We start from the raw sequence: 18,015 nt of genomic DNA, 5'->3' as shown, positions 1-18,015 counted from the left end.
GGCGAGGGGGACGGCTCTCAGGGCCCTGGGCTGTCTCGCCACCAGCTGCTTCCCGAGAGCAGATACAATATCTCTGCCTGCGGACGTAGGCTCTGGAACACCGAGTCGCCATGTCACGGCCAGGCCCGGGCGCGAGAGCTCACCTCCAGGCCACAGAAGAAGCTGCTGAGAACCAGTGTGGCCAGGCCCAGCAGCGTGACATGTGGCCATTTTTTCCCGAAGTCCCAATCACGTGGCAACCCCAAACGCGGGTCAGTGTCGGTGACAGCACTGCGTCCTTCCCGCTGTGGAAATGTCCGCGAGCACCGCGGGCGGTCTTTCTAGATCATGGTCATGCTCTGCTCTCAGCCCCCGTGGCTTCTGAGTGCCCACGGGGCGACCTGCACACTTAGGGGTGGACTTGAGGCTCTGCCCACCAAGCTCCGAGCTGCCTTTCCAGGCCGGGGCCCATCCCTCCTCCGGCCTGCCTTCCCCACCTGGACTCCGGCCTCGCGGGGCTGCTGCGCGTCACCCTGGGCCCCCCAGGCCCCCACACCTCGCTGACCCTGCACGCGTCTCCCCACCGCGCGCCTTGTGGCCTCACACACCCCGTTCATCCTCAGACGCACTCAGAAGGTGCCTCCTCTCGAGGCCGCCCAGCAGATGCCAAGGGGACGGCACCACACATCTCGCCGTGTCCCACCCCCGCGTCCCGTCTGCATGGCCACCCTCTGACAGACCCGGGACGCCGGGTCTTCCTCATTCTCATTCGCTACACACCTTCGATGGTCCCGGCCCCATGCGGGGCTCCTGGCACCACGGACGGCCGAAATCTGTCCCTCCGCCCCTCACCGCGTGTGCATCTCCTCTTGGACCCTTGAGGCCTCTCTCTCTCTCTCAAGCTCCAGATGCCCCCGCCGCCAGGGAGCATTCCAGGCTTGATACTGGCATGACAGAAGGACACAGGCACGTCTCGGCACCTGGACATGTTGGGGCCAGAAAGAATCTTGGGGGAGTCTGTCTCGTCCAGACCTTTCACGGTACAGATGAAGAAACTGAGGTCCCGGGAGGGAGAGAGAGCTTGGCACGCGGCTAGAGTTGGACCAGCTCCCGGGGGGAGTTTCCATTTTGCGTGGATGCTGAGGAGCCGAGAAGGCCTTCTGTGTGGGCCCCCCACCAGCCCTGGCAGGGGTTCCACCGGCTCGTCCTGCTGGCAAGTTTGACCGCTGCCCCCACGCCGTCTGGCTCTGCTCCCTTTCGAGGTGTTTTTGCTTCATGCTACTCCCCCCTGTGACACATTCCCACTGTCACAGGGAGACACCCCCACGCCGTAGCCCCCGCGTCTCTGGTGATGTGTGACTGTGGGCAGTGGGAGAGGCCGCCCCCTGCTCAGCAGCTGCACAACCTTGGGCACATTTCTTGTCTGGGTTCCTGTGTTCTTGTCTCGTGCCCGTGAAAACTGGAGGTACCACGTGGAGACTAACGCACGCAGTTGTCACGGTGATTCAACAAAAGGGTGTGTGTCAATTGCTGAAGTGACCAGAGCCAGCAGACTGCCCCTGTGTTACATGACGAGAGCTACGGTGGTGGTGACGGTGAGCGTGATGTGACGGTGGTGACGGTGGTGGTTAGGCTGGTGGTGGTCGTGGTCCCAGTGTTCATGTTACTCCCAAATTCTCTCCTGCCAAGCCTGCTCCTACTTCCTGCCGTCCTTGCTCAGCACAGGACCTCGCAGAGGCGCCGAGCTCTGGCTGGTGGCAGGTGTGTGCGTGTGGGCGGAGAGCTCCACAGCAGGAACAGCCCGGGCACCCGTGTTCTGAGTGACCCTGGTTCCATTGCTTCGTCCCCTCCTGGGGTCTGGCTTCCCCATCTGTGAAACCACGGGATGGTTCGAACTAGGCAATCCCTACCGGGTTCTCTCACGATCGGCTCGTTGGTAACGACGCGCGGTTCCGCCGGACTCCTGGTCCCTCCTGCAGACACTCGCGCTCTCTGCCTTTGTTTCAGCAAAGCCTGTCCCGGTCCCGGTCACGTCTTCACGCAGACACTAGCAACAGATCAGCATTTGACATGCACGGGGACACAGAGACACGAGGCCACCTCTCCGTGCGTGCGCACGTGTGCTCCTGGCCGACGGCCGACACCCGCTGTGTGTATACCGACGCCTCCACGAACCCCAAATCAAGCATCGCAAATGGACCCGGAATAAGCAGTCCCACTCCAGTGTGGGTGCTGGGCCGCCGACAGGGTCGCCCACGGTTCAACAACCCAGGAGAGCAGGAACCAGGAGCGCCAGCCCCCCACAACCAGCGTGCTCCGAGGGAGACGGTGAACCCGTGCCGGCCGTGGCCCAGCTTCCCGCCACGAGTGAGACGTGGACTTGCGTCCTGCCTCCAGCAGCACGACCGGAGCCTGGGCCAGCCACCCCGCCCTGTGGAGCTTTGGCTGCCCCCCGTCTGGCACGTGGGGATGGTCAGTCCTGCCGGGCCCCTCTCACAAGGTTATTAAGAGGGGCGCACTCCTGGACGTGTGCCAAGCCCTTTGAACGGTCAAGGCCTGTGTGTGAGAGACGCGCTGCCCATGCGTGTGGGTTTCAGGACACGTTAGCGTGTCTGATCCTGGAGCTTCTGCCTCGGGCACGTTAGGGCTGAATGAGATGCGGTGTCGCCCGGTGCGCGCACACAACAAGACCCCCGTGGGTCCTCTCTCCCCCCGCCACGCCTCCTTCCTGTGGTCCTGATTGTTATTCTACAGAGAGCAAAGGACCTAGTTTTCTTAAAAAGTAGAAGGGGGCCGGGGATGTCTTCAAACAGACATGAGCAGCTTCTAGCTCACTCTGGAGCAGAGGATCTAGAACATTCTATCGGCGGTGGGGGACAGAAGCTAGTGTTGTTCCCCATGGGTGTAGGGGTGAGGGCTGAGAGCCTGGTGTGGCTGCCCCGAAGGGAAGTTTGTCTTCTTGTGGCTGATGTCCCCAGGAAGCTGGCCCCCTTAGAGGGCTGTGTGGCCGAGGGTCTGGGTGTCTGAGCTCATGCAGAGTCACAGGGGTCACAGGGACTCTCAGGGCAGGACACAGGGGCACTAGATATTTGGAAGGCACAGACACGCGTGACTGGAGCGGCCCCGGAGCTGGGGACCAGCTTCTTGACTGGGCCGCTCTGTATCCTGTACTCTGTACACAGACAGGCCTTGGGTGCTGAGTGCCCCTCGGACCAGCTTGCAGAGCGGACCTGTCTCCAGCTGTGGCTCCAGGTGATCGGATTTGGAGGGATGTGAGCTCCCAGGACACTGAGGTCAGGGGAGGGGCTGGACCGGCTGTGCCTCGAGTCTGGGCTCTGAGGCTGCTTTGCTGGGTGACCCGGGGCAATCATTCCATCTCCAGAGAGGGAGGAACAGCAGGGTACAGGAGGTCATGGGGTTCCACGTGGAAACACCAATCTACCTTGGGGACCCGGGGCATATTTGGAACTCTCGACCTAGCTTCCTCCTCAGGGGGGCTCAGGGTGACTGTTCCCACCTCTCAAGGAGGGCTGGGGACACGTGGCACTAAGGCAGGGCAGGGCTAGGCACACAGCCTGTGGCTCTGCAGACACGTGGGGACCCTGTTCCTGGTGCTGGGACCAGTTAAGAGGGGGAGGGGTCATCTCTGTCCTCACGGGCTGCTCTCCCCGGGGTCTAGTCCCTTCTCTCCTGGAGGGGGTGGAGACCTGGGAGAGGGGGTCCCTACGGACCTCAGCCTGGGGTCCCCCAAGAGCTGGGGTCTCGTGTCTCCTCTCTGAGCCCCTCCTAGACCCAACAAAGCCTGGCTCAGAGCAGCTCCCATGAGATCTGTCATCTCCTTCTATTCGCCAAGAGACAAGCACTGTGTCAGGGTCGAGCTGTGTCCCCTATAAGACCTAGTTGAGCCGAACCCCTGGAACTCTGGACATGGCCTTATCTGGAAATAGGGTCTTTGCAGATGTGACCAGGGGAAATGAGCTCACACTGGACTAGGATGGGTCCTGAGCCGTGACCGGGGTCCTTCCAGACGACGGCTGAGGACCAAGACTCAGAGCAAAAGGCCACGTGGCATTTAGGCAGAGACAGGAGCCCAGACTGGGACCCGCAGAGGCTGGGGGAGGCGGAAGGAACCTAGGACACCTTAATTTGGGGTTTCCGGCCTCCAGTCTGGGAGGGGATCCATTTCTGTTCTTCTCGACCCCCTGGTCTGTGGTCCTTTGTTCGGGCCGCCCCGGGAGACTGGGGCGTCGGGGTGCAAATGGACGAGGGTGGCCACACGGGCCGGCAGCGCCCATCGAGACGAGACGGCGTAGGACCCGAGACGGTACGCTTTCCTCAGCAAGCTGTCAAGTTGGATGCCCAGGGCCGGCCGGATGTGGGACATGGAGAGCTCACACCCAGCTACTTTCTGGAACATTCTTCCCTTTGGTGACTTTGTCCTGGGACAGGACGGGGCAGGTGGCAGTGTGGTCTCCGGGGACACCGGGGGAAGCAGGTTGTTGGGACTGGGCCTGAGTCCCTGGAAGCTGGGGCCGGGGCTGAGCTTCCCCGGGCCTCCCACGACTCCAGCCTGCCCAGCCCCGTGGGTGTCTCCTCCGTCATCTGAGACAGGGCGGGGGGACAGTGTCGCCCTGAGCAATCGGCATGAGAACCTCCACGTGCCTGGGGACACTGCATGAACCTGGGCTGCGGCATTAGCTCTCCACCGGCAGATGAAGGCCAGGGTCAGAGCGGCCAAGGGAGTTGTCCAAAGTCACACAGTGATGGGCAGGGGCTGTCCGTAAGTCCCGCTGTGTCCGATTTCCATCCCTCCGTGCTTTCCGCACGGCTTGTGTCTTCTCCCCACTGCCTGGAGCCCCCAGGCAAGCAGCTGATGGGAGGACCACCCTTACAGACCTACCGGCTGAGGGCTGCGGAGGAGCCTGGGGAAGAAGCAAGGGCCCTTGGTCCCGCAGTGCGGCTCTGCATGTCATGTGCTCGTCCCCTGCACGCTGCGCACGGGTGTGATTCCTTGACACGCAGGGAACGGGCAGGGCTGGGCAGGTGGGCTCCGGTGTGATCAGCCAGAGAGGGACCCCTGAGGTCAGGGATATGCGGGGGACACATGTCACAGGCTGTGTGTGCTCCTGGGTCCTCGCACCAGCCTCAAGCCAGCCAGGATGGCGTCCCCGTGGTGGAAGTGGCACCAGGTCTCGGCAGGCTGGGTGGCTTGTCTGTGGGCTCCCAGCAGGCGGCGGCTCTTGCTGCAGGAGAGACGCCTGTGCTGGGTGTCCGGCCCACCTGGGGGAAGGGCTCACTCCTGGGTGAGGGCTGGAGGTCAGCTCGAAGCTGGGCCACCCCCCACTGTCCCCCGAGGGGGAGAAGGGACAGACTAGCCTTCCGATTCTCAGAGTACAAGGGCCGTGCTCTCCTCTGGTCACACTGTCCCCGCCATGCGCGCCCCTGGCTCCCCCCTGCTGATGACTGAGCTCCGTCCTCAGAGAAGGGGAGCCCAGAGGGCGTCAGAAAGCAGAGAAACAAGAGCTGCCTTGCCTTCCGTCTGAGGCAGGGGCAGGGGCCGGGTCTGGGGGCCCGAGGAGCCCTTTGCAGCCTCCTGTGCAAGATCTCTGGTCTCCCTACACGCCCCTCCTCGGGTCCATCCAGGCCGTGACTGGCTCTGTCCAGAAAGGCCCAGGACCTCGATGCCAAATCCCCTTCCTGGGGCAGAGGCCGGGCGAGCGGAGCAGGCTTGTTTGTGTTTGATATAAGTGCTGGATTGTTCTTGCTGCCTTCCTCGACTATTATGCAGAGGCAAGTCCTAAAATAATATTGCGTTTCCGCTCTCATGATTTGGAGGGAGGATGCTCGTCCGGAATTGAGCGGGATGGGGCGCTTTCATGTGCGGCACCAGGGACCTGCGCTCACCACGTTCCCCGAGCCGGCCGGCGTACGGGCTGCTCCGGAAGAGCGCTGCTTTTGTTCCTAAGAAGCACGTCTTTGGGAAAGCTGGTTTCTTCACCGGATCGTTCGGCATTCTGGATGGAGCCCTGAGCCCCGGACCCCAGAGACCAGAGCCAGTGACTGGCTGGTAACCAACTGTGAGTCTGGCTCGCGAAGGCGCCTCTGGGAGATGGCGGTGCCTGGCGCATGCTGGGCGGTCAGCACGGACTCAGGACCGGTTCCAGCACAAAGCACTCACACAGCGCTCTCTGCTCCTGCCGCAGGTCCCCTGCTTTGATTTCTGAATGCCTGCTTTGCTTTATCGGAGCGGCTGGGGTGCACGCCTCCTCTGAAGTCCTGAAAGCCCTTCTGTCTTCGCTGTCCTGGCGGGTGTTCTGGGGCCCTAAGCCTGAGGGGGAGGTGCAGAGGCCAGTCTACTCCAGCTCCCTGGTGGAGATGAAGCACAGGTTCCACACCACTCGGAGCCTCTTCAAATCCCAGCTCCTCCTCTACTTCTGGGCCTGGTTTCTCCTGTGCCTTCATTCCCTCAACTATAACATGGCCTCGGTGCTGACCGTCGTGAGGGAGCTGAGATGGCACAGGTCCCGACATCTAACTCACGACACAACGCTGCCAGTGTTCAAATGAAGAACACAGAAGGGAGCTGGAGCTTCATATGCTAACTTCTTTCATTCACCCCACGGACATTGCTGAGCACTTGCGGTATGTCAGGCCAGGTGGCAGGCACCACAGGCACACAAAGAAGAAATGGTTCTTGTCCTCAGGTGAGACAATATGGTGGTGGTGGTGGTGGTGAGTCGTACCTCTCCATACCAGGACACATCTGCCAGGAACTTGTAAATAGGACCTTATTTGAACAGGGTCTCGGCAGATATAATCGCGTTAGGAGCTCCAGCTGAGAAACCTCTGGTTATTTGTTACAGTAGCCACAGGACATTCCTATCTTGCCTGAGGTGGCGGTGATGACAATGAGTGGGATTGTCTTGAGGGCAAACCATGTGCCAGGCTGTTGGTCTGTATATGTTGTCGAATTCTACTCCCTACAAGGATTCCGAGGGAGGCCGAGTTATCCCTAACCCACAGATACGGCAGGCCAGGAAAGTGAGGAGAAACCAGCTGCCCACAGTGACTGTATGGATACGGAGGAAGTGGGATCTGAACCCAGCAGCCCAACAGCACGCTCCTTGTGATGGTTTGTGCAGTGGCACCCCCTCTGCTGTGCAAGTTCAATGGGACCCTCACTTCTCCTCACTTGCCCTGATCATGGCTCTAATTTGTCAAGAAGTGGAAGGGTGGTGGAGGACATCAGCAACCAAGTTCAGCCCTGACGTCAAACCAGATCCTTGGAGTTGACTGCTCATGGCCAGGGCCTTCCGGGGGCCACACAAAACCTAGCCCAGATGGACCAAAGCTAGAAAGGGAATGTCTGGCTCATGTCATTGGAAAGCCCCTGGCAGTCCTGGCCTCCTGCTGGCTGATCCTCCCCTGGTGGTAGCGGTTCTATAGCCCAGAGGCAGAGGGTGTCTGATTCCCCTCCAATAGCCCTAGAGTGCATAGTCACTGCCCGCAAGTGGGTCACATGCCCATCGTGGTGGCCAGGGGGACCGATCCTCTGATTAGATGGGCTGAACTATATGCCCACCCCTGGAGGTCAGAACCACCCTGACCTCTGGAAGATAAGTAGAGAAACATAAGCCAAAAAAGAAGGGAGGCTGGATGCTGAGGGTTAAAAACTCAATAAATATCCAATACATGGGCAGATAAGAAAAAAGAAGTTTGGAGATCTGCCCAAGATTACTCAGCTAATACTCAGCAGGGTGGGGGCCTGAGTCAGAGATCCCCAATAGTGCCATTTCAATGTCTCCAAAACCAAATAGAGCATGAAGTTTAAGAATAAGTGTCATTTGTGGGGCGCCTGGGTGGCTCAGTTGGTTCAGCGTCTGCCTCTGGCTCAGGTCATGATCCTAGGGTCCTGGGATTGAGGCCCAGGGCAGGCTCTCTGCTCAGCAGGGAGCCTACTTCTCCCTCTCTCTCTGCCTTCCTCTCTGCCTGATTGTGATCTCTCTCTGTCAAACAAATAAATAAAATCTTAAAAGAATCAATATGATTTGAAACATCAGAAAACATCAAGTATTTAGGAATAATCTCATGAAAGACGTGCAAGACTTTTACACAGAAAACTGTGTAACAGCATGGAAAGTACTTAAATAAGAACCAAATAAATGCTGGGACATACCATGTCCATGGATCGGGAGACTCACTTGCAGAAAGATGTCAGTTCCTCCCAACCTGATCTATGGGCTAAAGCAATTTCAAGATGCTAGCAGATTTTTTCTTGAAATCAACAAGATGATTCTAAGATTTATGTGGAAACATAATGGAAGAAATGTAATGGAATGTAGAGTTTCTAAAACAGGTCACTCACAAGCTCCAGGGTACAATCCAAAACAACCCGACACATGAAAAACATGACACTTTCCCAAGAGACAAGATAACCAACAGAGGCCAACCATGATGTGGCTCAGGTGTTGGAATCAGAAGACAAGGACTTCCATGGAACTATTTCACTATGCTCAAGAACATTAAAGGCATTATGTCTGTAGTACGTGAAGGGACAGAGGATCTCAACAGAGACGTAAAAACTATAAAAAGGAAGAAAATGAAAATTCTAGAACTAAAAAAAAATGTGTGAAATAAAACAACTCGTTAGATTTTCACAGTGAATTCGCTATAGAGTGGAGATGACAGAGAAAAAAAGAAATCAGTGAACTTAAACACAAACCAATAGAAACAATTTAATCTGAAAGCAGAGAGGCAAAGATTGAAAAGAAAATGAACGGAGCCTCAGGGACCTACAAGACAATGTCAAAAGGTCTGCCATGTGTGTAACTGGGGTCACAGAGAATGAGGCACGGCAAGTATTTGGACCAACAACAGCTGAAACCTTCCCCACTTTGGTCAAGGACACAGGTTTACAGATTTAAGAAACTCACTGGAACCCCAGCAAGAGGAATACAATGAAATGTGCACTCAGGTACCTCATAGTCAAACTCGTGAAAACCAGCATACAGGCAAAATCTTGAAAGCAACCCAATCTAGGGAATAATGATTCCAGACGACCACTGAATTCTCATTAAATGCAATAGAATCTAGAAGACAGTAGAACATCTTGAAAGTGCTACAACACAAATGACCCCAACTTTTATATCCAGCAAAAATATCCTTCAAGAATGAAGACGGAGGACAGACATTCCGCGATAGAATTCATCACCTGTGCTTGCGGGAGATACTGATCAAGTTCTTGAGACCGGACGGAAACAGGCGGAGGTTCAGATTTCTGGAAGGAAGGGAGGGCCTCGGGAGTGGTGGACGTGTGGGTGGGCCGCCGTGAGGGCGGGGGCACAGCTCTCCCCAGAGTTCTGCAGCCCTTTGCAGACCATAAATTCACACAATCCCACTGTCGTGTCTTCAGGAGCGTTGCTGTTGTTAGAGATGGAGAAACCGATTCCAAAACTGATGTGAGGACACAAAGAACTGGAATATCCAAGGCACCATGGAAAGACGAGAGCAAAGTGGAGGAACCAGCCCTAGGGGAGCGCGAGGCCTCGCATCCTAAAGCCGCCGGCGCTCAGGTGGGCAGAGCTGAAGCCACGCTGCGCAGACAGACCCGCGCTGCTGCGGTGATGTCATGCCGCCAGGTGAAGATGAAAACCGTAACGCGATTCATATAAAGCTCAGAGGAGGGTCTTCACCACTCGGGGGACCGAGGAAGGCTTCCCAGGACATAAAAAACGATACAATAAATGAAAAGTATTTATAAATTAGGTTTCAATGAAATGAAAAACAAAAGCCATCATAAGGGAAATGAAGCGGCAAGACACAGACTGAGAGAAAATATTTGCAAAACGTGTATCTGACAAAGGACTGGTGTCCGGGACCCATGAAGAGCTCGAACACGGTTTTGAAAACCGGGCCAACAGTTGGGACAGATCCCCGCAGAGGAAGGTATGCTCACGTCCAGGTCGCGCAGGGAAAGGGGCCCACATCAGGGTCCGACAGGTAAATGAAAATCACTCCGATTCCCTTCTCCGATCTTCCCCGGCAGAGAGGGGTTTGCTCGTTAGGTCTTTGTGTAAGTGGAGCCCTGCAGGACGTTGTGTCCGCGGATGCCCCACGGGCATGAGGGCACCGACGGGGCTCCACGTCTGGACGGGTTTTGGCTCCCGTTCGTTGGAACGTGCTGGATGGCAGCCCCAAGACCCGCGCACCGTGCTGGGGGTCACGTTTGCCAGAGGAGGGAACGAGGAGCCGCGAACAAATGTTGGTGTCCGGGGCATGTGGACAAGTGCAGTGTCCGGGGTAGGGCACGCCCAGCTCGGCACCGTATTTCAAAACGCATCGAGAAAGAAGATGGGCTTCTGCAGACAGAGAGGTGGGGAGACACAAGGGTGCTCGGTGCTGGCTGCGGGAGCGGAGGAGTGCGGGGTGCCCGGGCGGAGCCCCTCGCGGGCTCCTTGAGGTCTGAACATTTTCGTATCAAGTGTTGGGGGAAAGGGAAGAAGAAAGCACGTGCGCCCCGGAGATAGATGACACGCGTGCAACGCGTTTCCAACAAAGCCGGTGGCCACAGCGCGCTCTGGGATGGCTCTGGAACGGGTGAGGACAACAGCACGTGAGAGCACAAGGCGACGGGGACCAGACGCTTTGTGAGAGGGAGTCCCCATGGCCAACGCGGTCCCAAGGACCGTCAGCGTCCTCAGTCAACAGGGGGGCGTCGATGACAGCACACCGTGTCCCTTTGCACGCAGATCAGAATGACAGAGAAAGCGACCAAGCAAAGCAGAAGGAGGGCAGGTGGCAGGTGCCACTGGGGACGGAGCTACGGGACCGCGGGGCTTGGGGGGCGCGAGCACCGGGAGTGAGCGTGTGCTCGGCGGCGTCCGTGAGCCGGCCCGACGCCCCGCGGCGCTACCTCTCGGCCGGGTGCCCGCGAGCACCACAGACGCATTCCAGAACATTCCCAGCAGGGTAAGTCGTGAGAGCCCGAAACAGGAAGCGACCCAAATCCCCACCAGCGGCAGAGTGGGCGAGGCGACGTGGTGCCCCCACACGATAGGATGCGACACCCCAAGGGGCGGCCGGGTGGCAGACGTGTTCTGCCAGCTGACGAGGCCAGACGCGACGCGCTGCGTTCGGAGGGATCCCCCGTGGGACAGTTCAAAGCCGAGCCGGCCCCGTGACGGAACACACACGGTGGGCCCTGCTGGGTAACCTCGGGGAGTGTCCCGGCTTTGGGGAGGACGCGGGTGCTGGAATGTCTGGATCTCGGCGACTGTCCCACGGATGGTGGGTTCACTTCGTGCACACTCGGGCTGTGCGGTTTTCTGTATATAAATGACTCCACGGTATTCGTAGCGTGCTCCCTTCACGGTGCACAGCCCGAGATGGGCCCGGCAGGCCAGCGGGAAGGCCAGCCTCGCTCCGGCACGTGGACCTTCCAGCTGGTGGGGTCCTGCGGGTCGGAGGTCCCAGCCCCCAGGCGCTGGGGAGTCCAGGCTGGGTCTGTTTACTTAGCTGGGCCTGCGCACAGGCCGCTTCTGTTCTTCCTGGGCTGACGTCAGGCACGGCGGGGCAGGCACGGCGGGGCGCGCACCGGGGCCGGGCGCAGCGTGGAGCCCAGCCAGCGAGGAGGCGGCCCTAGGTGTCCCAGTGTGTACGTGTGACCTCCGCTTTCCCTCCCTGTCTTCGGCTCCCTCGGGGCCGAGTCTGCGGCTCTGGGCGGTGATGAAGGCTACGGGGTGGGGAGCAGCTGTTTCCATCCATCTGCTCCCCCAGACTCCGGGTCTTCACCACCAGCTCCCTCCTGCCTTCCTGTCTACACCTCTCGGCCCGAGCTGCTCACTTAATAACTAACACAGTTTGGGAAACATTTAAACACACTGCACATTTTCTTCATTGCACTGGCAACAAAAGGATTAATTGAATCAGGATCTCCCATAAATGTGGATGGGGAGTAAGTCCACACAGCCTCAAAATAGACCTGGCACGCTTTTAAGCGGAGTCGTAGCTAACTCAAACCAAACACGCCTGCTTCCTTACCTTCTCGGCTACTGCCTCGGAGCCCAGAGCCACTCGGGGCACACCTCGGAGCCCGGGGCTGGAAGAGGCCTTGGGTCCACCTCCACTTCCCTGCTGCCACGAGGCCCTGGGACAGTGTGGGGCCCCTCAGCTCAGGGCTGGGCTGAGACGAACCAGGGCTTGGGGACTGTCCCCTGCAGGTGGGGGAGGAGCCGTGTTCCCTCCTGTGCAGGGTACAGCGGCCAGTAAGTCCCGCCTCTGGTTACTTTGAAAGCTCCTTATGCCGTCTGAGAGAGGACCCCACAGTCCCATCTCATACCCCAGAAGGAGCACCCCTGCATGGCCCTGGGGACATATCCAGCCTTCCCCACCCCCCGCCTGCCGGGACGAGACAGTATGGGGAGTGCGTGTGCGCCCAGGAGCTGCCCAGCCTGAGGCTTCCAGGGGCTCTGCAGGGTGGCGGGGAGCCCACCACACGCGGGAGATGCCAAGGGCCAGCACGACTCCACCCCCATTTCACAGCAGCACACACTGGGCTTCCAGAAGGCTGCCTGGTGCCTGCCCAGCTGTCAGCGAGACAGTGGGATTCAGGAAACCCCCACCGCTGGCCTGGTGTGTCTCTCCCCATCTCCACCGAGCTGGACGTGGGTCCTGCCTGTTGGAGTCCCAGGCCGCCAGTGGGGCGGGGGTGGTGGGGTCTGCGGGCTGTCATCGCAGGTGCGCTGCTCAAGGCCACAGGCTATGGAGGACAGGGCGGCTCCGCCCCCGAGTGACCTTCTGCATTCAGCAGGCCGCTCCTTGACTTGGCCCTTCCTATAGCTCTGACCCGAGTCCACTGGCAGCCGGCGATGGTGATGCTGATGACGAGGATGACTCTGTGTGTACACGCACACGTCCACCCCGGTACACGCGCAAGTGCACACACGCACACACCTGACACAAGCACACAGCACACACATGCACACGGACCCAGGCCCGCGGATCCAGGCACACACACACACAGACATGCACACCGACCCTGGTACGCACACACTCACACACTGACAAGGCACACACTTGCTCACTGTGACAGGCACACATGGTACACCCACAAGCACACGGACACGGGGACACACGTGCACACACACGCACACTGTCATAGGTACGCATGCAGGTACACTGAGGTACACTGACGCACACGCGTGCACACTGATACAGGTACAGATGTGCATACAAACAGGCACACTCCCGTGGTGCAGCCGAGAAGCAGGCTCGGTGGGACTGGGGGCCTGGCAGCTCACCGGTGGGTACAGGTGGAGTCGGCACCCCGCTCTGTCCAGTGTCCCGTGCCCCCCCACGCCGCCGCTCACCCTCGCACACCTGAGATCTGTGGGAAACAGTGCTGTGTGTCCACATTCCCTGCCTATCACAGGGGCAGGTCAGGGCCTAGGGGAGATAAGCCAGGGAACTTGGATGGGAAAGTCTTTCCAGCCAGCCCCCAGGTGCCCTGGCTCGTGTCCCCAGACTCGACTCCTCTCCAGCACCCCCCCACCCCCTGGCAGCGCTCCTGTCTGGTCGTAGCTGCCCATCAAATGTAGGGACAGCAGAGCTAAGGGGCCTCTTGGAAGCCGGCAGAGGTGGTTCCAGGACACAGAAGAGGAAGCTTGCGGAGCCCCGTCCCTGTGGGAGGCTGGAAACAGAAATCAGATTCACGGGGGTTTAGGTAAATTAGTGCCTGTTCATAGCAGCTGCTACTCCACCTGTGCCAACGAGCTCAGCCGGGCTCCAAGCCCTTCCCCTGCGTCCCCTTATTAATCCCGAAGCGTTCCCAAGAGACTCTCCATCCCGCTCCGTGAGGGACGCCGGCTACGGATGGCTTGTGTGGCTCACCCGAGGCTGCACGGCCGGTAAGGAACAAAACAAGGACTCGATCTGCCTCCATCGGACTACAGAGATGGGCTCGTAGCACTGCCGGTGCCCCGGTCTGGGTTCGCACCAGACTCTGTATTTCAGACTCCCGTCCTGGGCTCCAGAGGACCTCAGACAGCTGCGGCGAAGCCAGGACCTGAAGTGCCACCCCTCCTGTCTCTCTTTCTGTCCTGGTAGGGGAGCTGTGGATGAGAACTCCGACGCCGGCAGGACCTGCTGTCCTCACACGGGGCTCCAAACTTCCACTTGCCCCGCCTCAGGGCTGTGCTTCTGTCCATATAGGAGAGCTGTCTGGGTGGGGGCATCTTGGGGAGCTGCTCTGGTTTCTTGCCCATCCCTTCATTCAGCAACTGAATCCCCAAGCATTTATGGAGTGGCTACTGTGTGCTGAGCACTGTCCTAGAAGGTGCTCAGAAGACCTCAAAAGGAGGGACAGTGACCATCAAAGCAGACACAAATGAACCAAGACAGACAGTGGGGAGCCCAGCTGAGCTTGCAGCTGTGCTGTCGAGAAGGTAAAGTGACCTCCTCTTGCTAGACTAAGAAAGAAAGAGAGACACCCAAATAAGTAAAAGTAGAAATTAGCCAACTCCACAGGCACCCAGGGATTGGACAATTCCACGACGGCAAAGTGGTCGATCCAGAAGAGGAAGGTGAGTTCCTCGAAACACACAAACCCCCGAGACTGGCTCAAGAAGAAACAGAAAATCTGAGCAGACCAGTAACGAACGCGGAGATGAGAGAGTGATCAGAAACCTCGCAACGTGGGGCGCCCGGTGGCTCTGTGGGCCGGGCCTCTGCCTTCCGCTCGGGTCATGAGCCCAGGGTCCTGGGATCGAGCCCCGCATCGGGCTCCCTGCTCAGCGGGGGGCCTGCTTCCCTCCCCCCTGCCTCTGCCTACTTGTGATCTCTGTCTGTCAAATAAATAAAATCTTTAAAATAAAATAAAATCTTTAAAAAAATGAGTAATAAAGTCACAATGACATGCCCAAAATCAATTACTTAGGGATAAAATATATGCATGACCTCTCTAAATAAACATAAGATTCTACACTGTTAAGATGTTAGTTCTTGGGGCGTCTGGACGGCTCAGTCGTTAAGTGTCTGCCTTCGGCTCAGGTCATGATCTCAGGGTCCTGGGATCGAGCCCCCCATCGGGCTCTCTGCTCAGTGGGGAGCCTGCTTCCCCCCTTCCTCTCTGCCTACTTGTAATCTCTCTCTCTGTGTCAAATAAATGAAAAGATCTTTAAAAAAAAAAAAACCCAAAACCTTGCAACACAGAAGAGCCTGGGGCCAGACAGAGAGACAGCTCCACTGGTGGATTCCATCAAAAAAATTTTTTTTAATTTGATAGAGAGAGATCACAAATAGGCAGAGAGGTGGGCAGAGAGAGGAGGAAGCAGGCTCCCCGCGGAGCAGAGAGCCCGATGTGGGGCTCGATCCCAGGACCCTGGGATCATGACCTGAGCTGAAGGCAGAGGCTTAACCCACTGAGCCACCCAGGCGCCCCAGATTCCATCAAATTTTAAAGTAAAATTTGATACCAATCGTTTTCGACTCCTACACAAAAATTGAACAGAAGGGAACACTCCCCAACTGGTTTCCAAGCCAGCATGGCATCAGGCTCACACCCACGCCAGGCAATGTCAGCATGGGAAAACCATAGACCAATATCCCTGGAAGAAGACGTATGCAGAAACCCACAGCCAGATGCTAGCACCCTGGGGTCCACAGCACACTGAGAAGACCACACGCCACGAGCACGTGGGTCCATCTCAGGATGCAAGGATGGTCCGAGCTGCACAAACTGGCCAGTTCAGGGCAGCGCACTCACGGGACGAAGCACGGAAACGACACGCTCATCTCAACGCACAGGGAAACAGCACTCGGCACGATCCAGTGTTCTTTCCGGAGAAGCTCAACGGGCTGAGTAAGGACCACACCTCCACACCTCAGTACAACAAAGCCCGTGCATGACGAGGTCGCAGCCCGCAGGACACTCGAGCGAGGGACTCTAAGTCGGGAACAAGACGGCGGGGCCCACGCTCCCCACGCGTATGCGACCGAGTATGGGAAATCCTGGCCTGAGTAATCAGGCATGAAAAATAAATATAAACCGTTTATACTGGAAAGGAAGAAGTGAAACCATCTCTGTGTACAGATGATGTGATTTTAATATGGAAAATCCTTAAAGATGCTTCCAGGCCACTGTTAGAACTAATAAACACGTTCAGTAAGGTTGCAGGGTACAGAATCAACGTATGAATGTCAATTGTGTTTCTATACGCTAAAAATAAACCGTCTGAAAAAGATATGGGGGAATGATTCCATTTACAATCGATTCGGAAAGAATGAAACACCAAGGACTGTGTTTAACCAAGGACGCGGAGGCTCTCTGTGTGCGGACGAAAGAGACCGGAGACACAGATACACGGAAACCATCCTGTGGAGGCGGACTGGGAGAATTTAAATGTCTGTTTTCATGTGTTCACATGTCTGTGCTACCCGAAGCAACCCACAGATTCTATGCCATTCCTAGAAAAATTCCAATGGTATTTTTCACAGAAATAGAAAAAAGTCCTAAAATTCGTGCAGGACCACAGAAGACCCCAGGTCCACAGCAACCTCGAGGAGAAGAACGAAGCTGTGGCACCCCATTTCCTGGGTTCAAACTATATTACGAAGACTTACTCATCTACACAGTACGGATCTGGTATACAAACAGGCCGCGGAGCAGAACGGGGAGCCCGGAAACAAAGCTGCGCAGACACTGTCCGCTCGTCTTCAACCGGGGGGCCGGGAATACGCAGCGGGGGGGAGACGGTCTCACCGGCGCATGGTGTCGGGGAAGTGGAACCGCCACACGCAAAAGAAGAAAGTGGGGCTGTTATCTGATGCCATCCACAAAAGTCAACCGAAAACGGATGAAAGACTTCAATATAAGATAGGAAATCATAAATATTCTGGAAGGAAACAGAGGGGAAAGTCTCCGTGACGTCGGTCTTGGCAATGGCTCCTTTTGGATCTGACATCAAAAGCCCAGGCAGCAAGAGAAAAATAAGCGACTGGGACCACCTCCAGCCGAGAAGCCTCGCGCCGCGGAGGGAGGAGTCAACAGCACGGACAGACAATGTGCGGGACGAGAGAAATGCTGGCGAAGCGTCCGCCTGCTACGGGGTGAGCACGGGGGTTAATGTGCAAAAAACATAATGGACTCCTACAACTCAATAGCAAAAGACCCCCCAAATCAGGAACAATCCAAAGAAGTGAGCCAAGCGCCCGAGAGACGTCTCGCCAGCGACATACCCGTGACCGACAGGTGTACGGAAAGGCGCGTGACGTCACTCGTCATCAGGAAATCTCCAATCCAAACCAGGATGAGCCGTCTCCTGGCCCTGGCTAGAACAGCTGTCACCAGCGGGACAGGGGTAACAGGTGTCGGCACGGGCGTGGGGACCCCGTGCTCTGGGGGTGGGAGCACACCGTGGGAACAAACACAGCAACGCTGTCCTGCGTCCTTGGAGGGGGTCTTACGTGGTCCCAGCCCCCAAAAGCAGGTACGCACGTGAGGAAACTGAGAGGTCACGGAGCTTGGCCAGGGGTGTGGTCTCCCAGGGCACCTGTGCGCCAGAGCGTCATGGGACACTCCTGAAACACCCACCACGGCCACGCGCTCATCCTGAGGACAGAGCCACCGACCGGGGGACGCCGTTCTTGGTGGGGCGGGCCCTGGATGAGCAGACAGCGCGTAGGCTGGGGCGGCCTGGTAGATCTCTGGGCTCTCTTAACAGATCACAACAAACTTGATGGCTGGAAATGGCAGAAATGGATTCTCTCACAGTTCTAGAAGCCCAGAGTCTGAAATCTGGGTGTGGGCAGGCTCCTGTGGGCCCTGGAGTCCCTCTACAGCCACGTCTCCTGGGCATCTGTGCGACCTCTCCTCATCTTATAAAAAACACCAGCTGTTGAATGTAGAGCCCACTCCGATCCAGCACAACCTCCTTTAGATCCTTAACTAATTCTGCAAAAAGCCAATTTCCGACAGGCAGGGAAGGCCTCTCCACGACGGCCAGAAGGATGTGTTGTTAAGGCCTGAGTGAAAGGCACGGT

This window comes from Mustela nigripes, chromosome 17 (genome assembly GCF_022355385.1).
Source record: "Mustela nigripes isolate SB6536 chromosome 17, MUSNIG.SB6536, whole genome shotgun sequence".
NCBI classification, from domain to species: Eukaryota; Metazoa; Chordata; class Mammalia; order Carnivora; family Mustelidae; genus Mustela; species Mustela nigripes.
The sequence above is the reverse complement of the archived record's forward strand: the minus strand, read 5'-3'. Positions refer to the sequence as shown.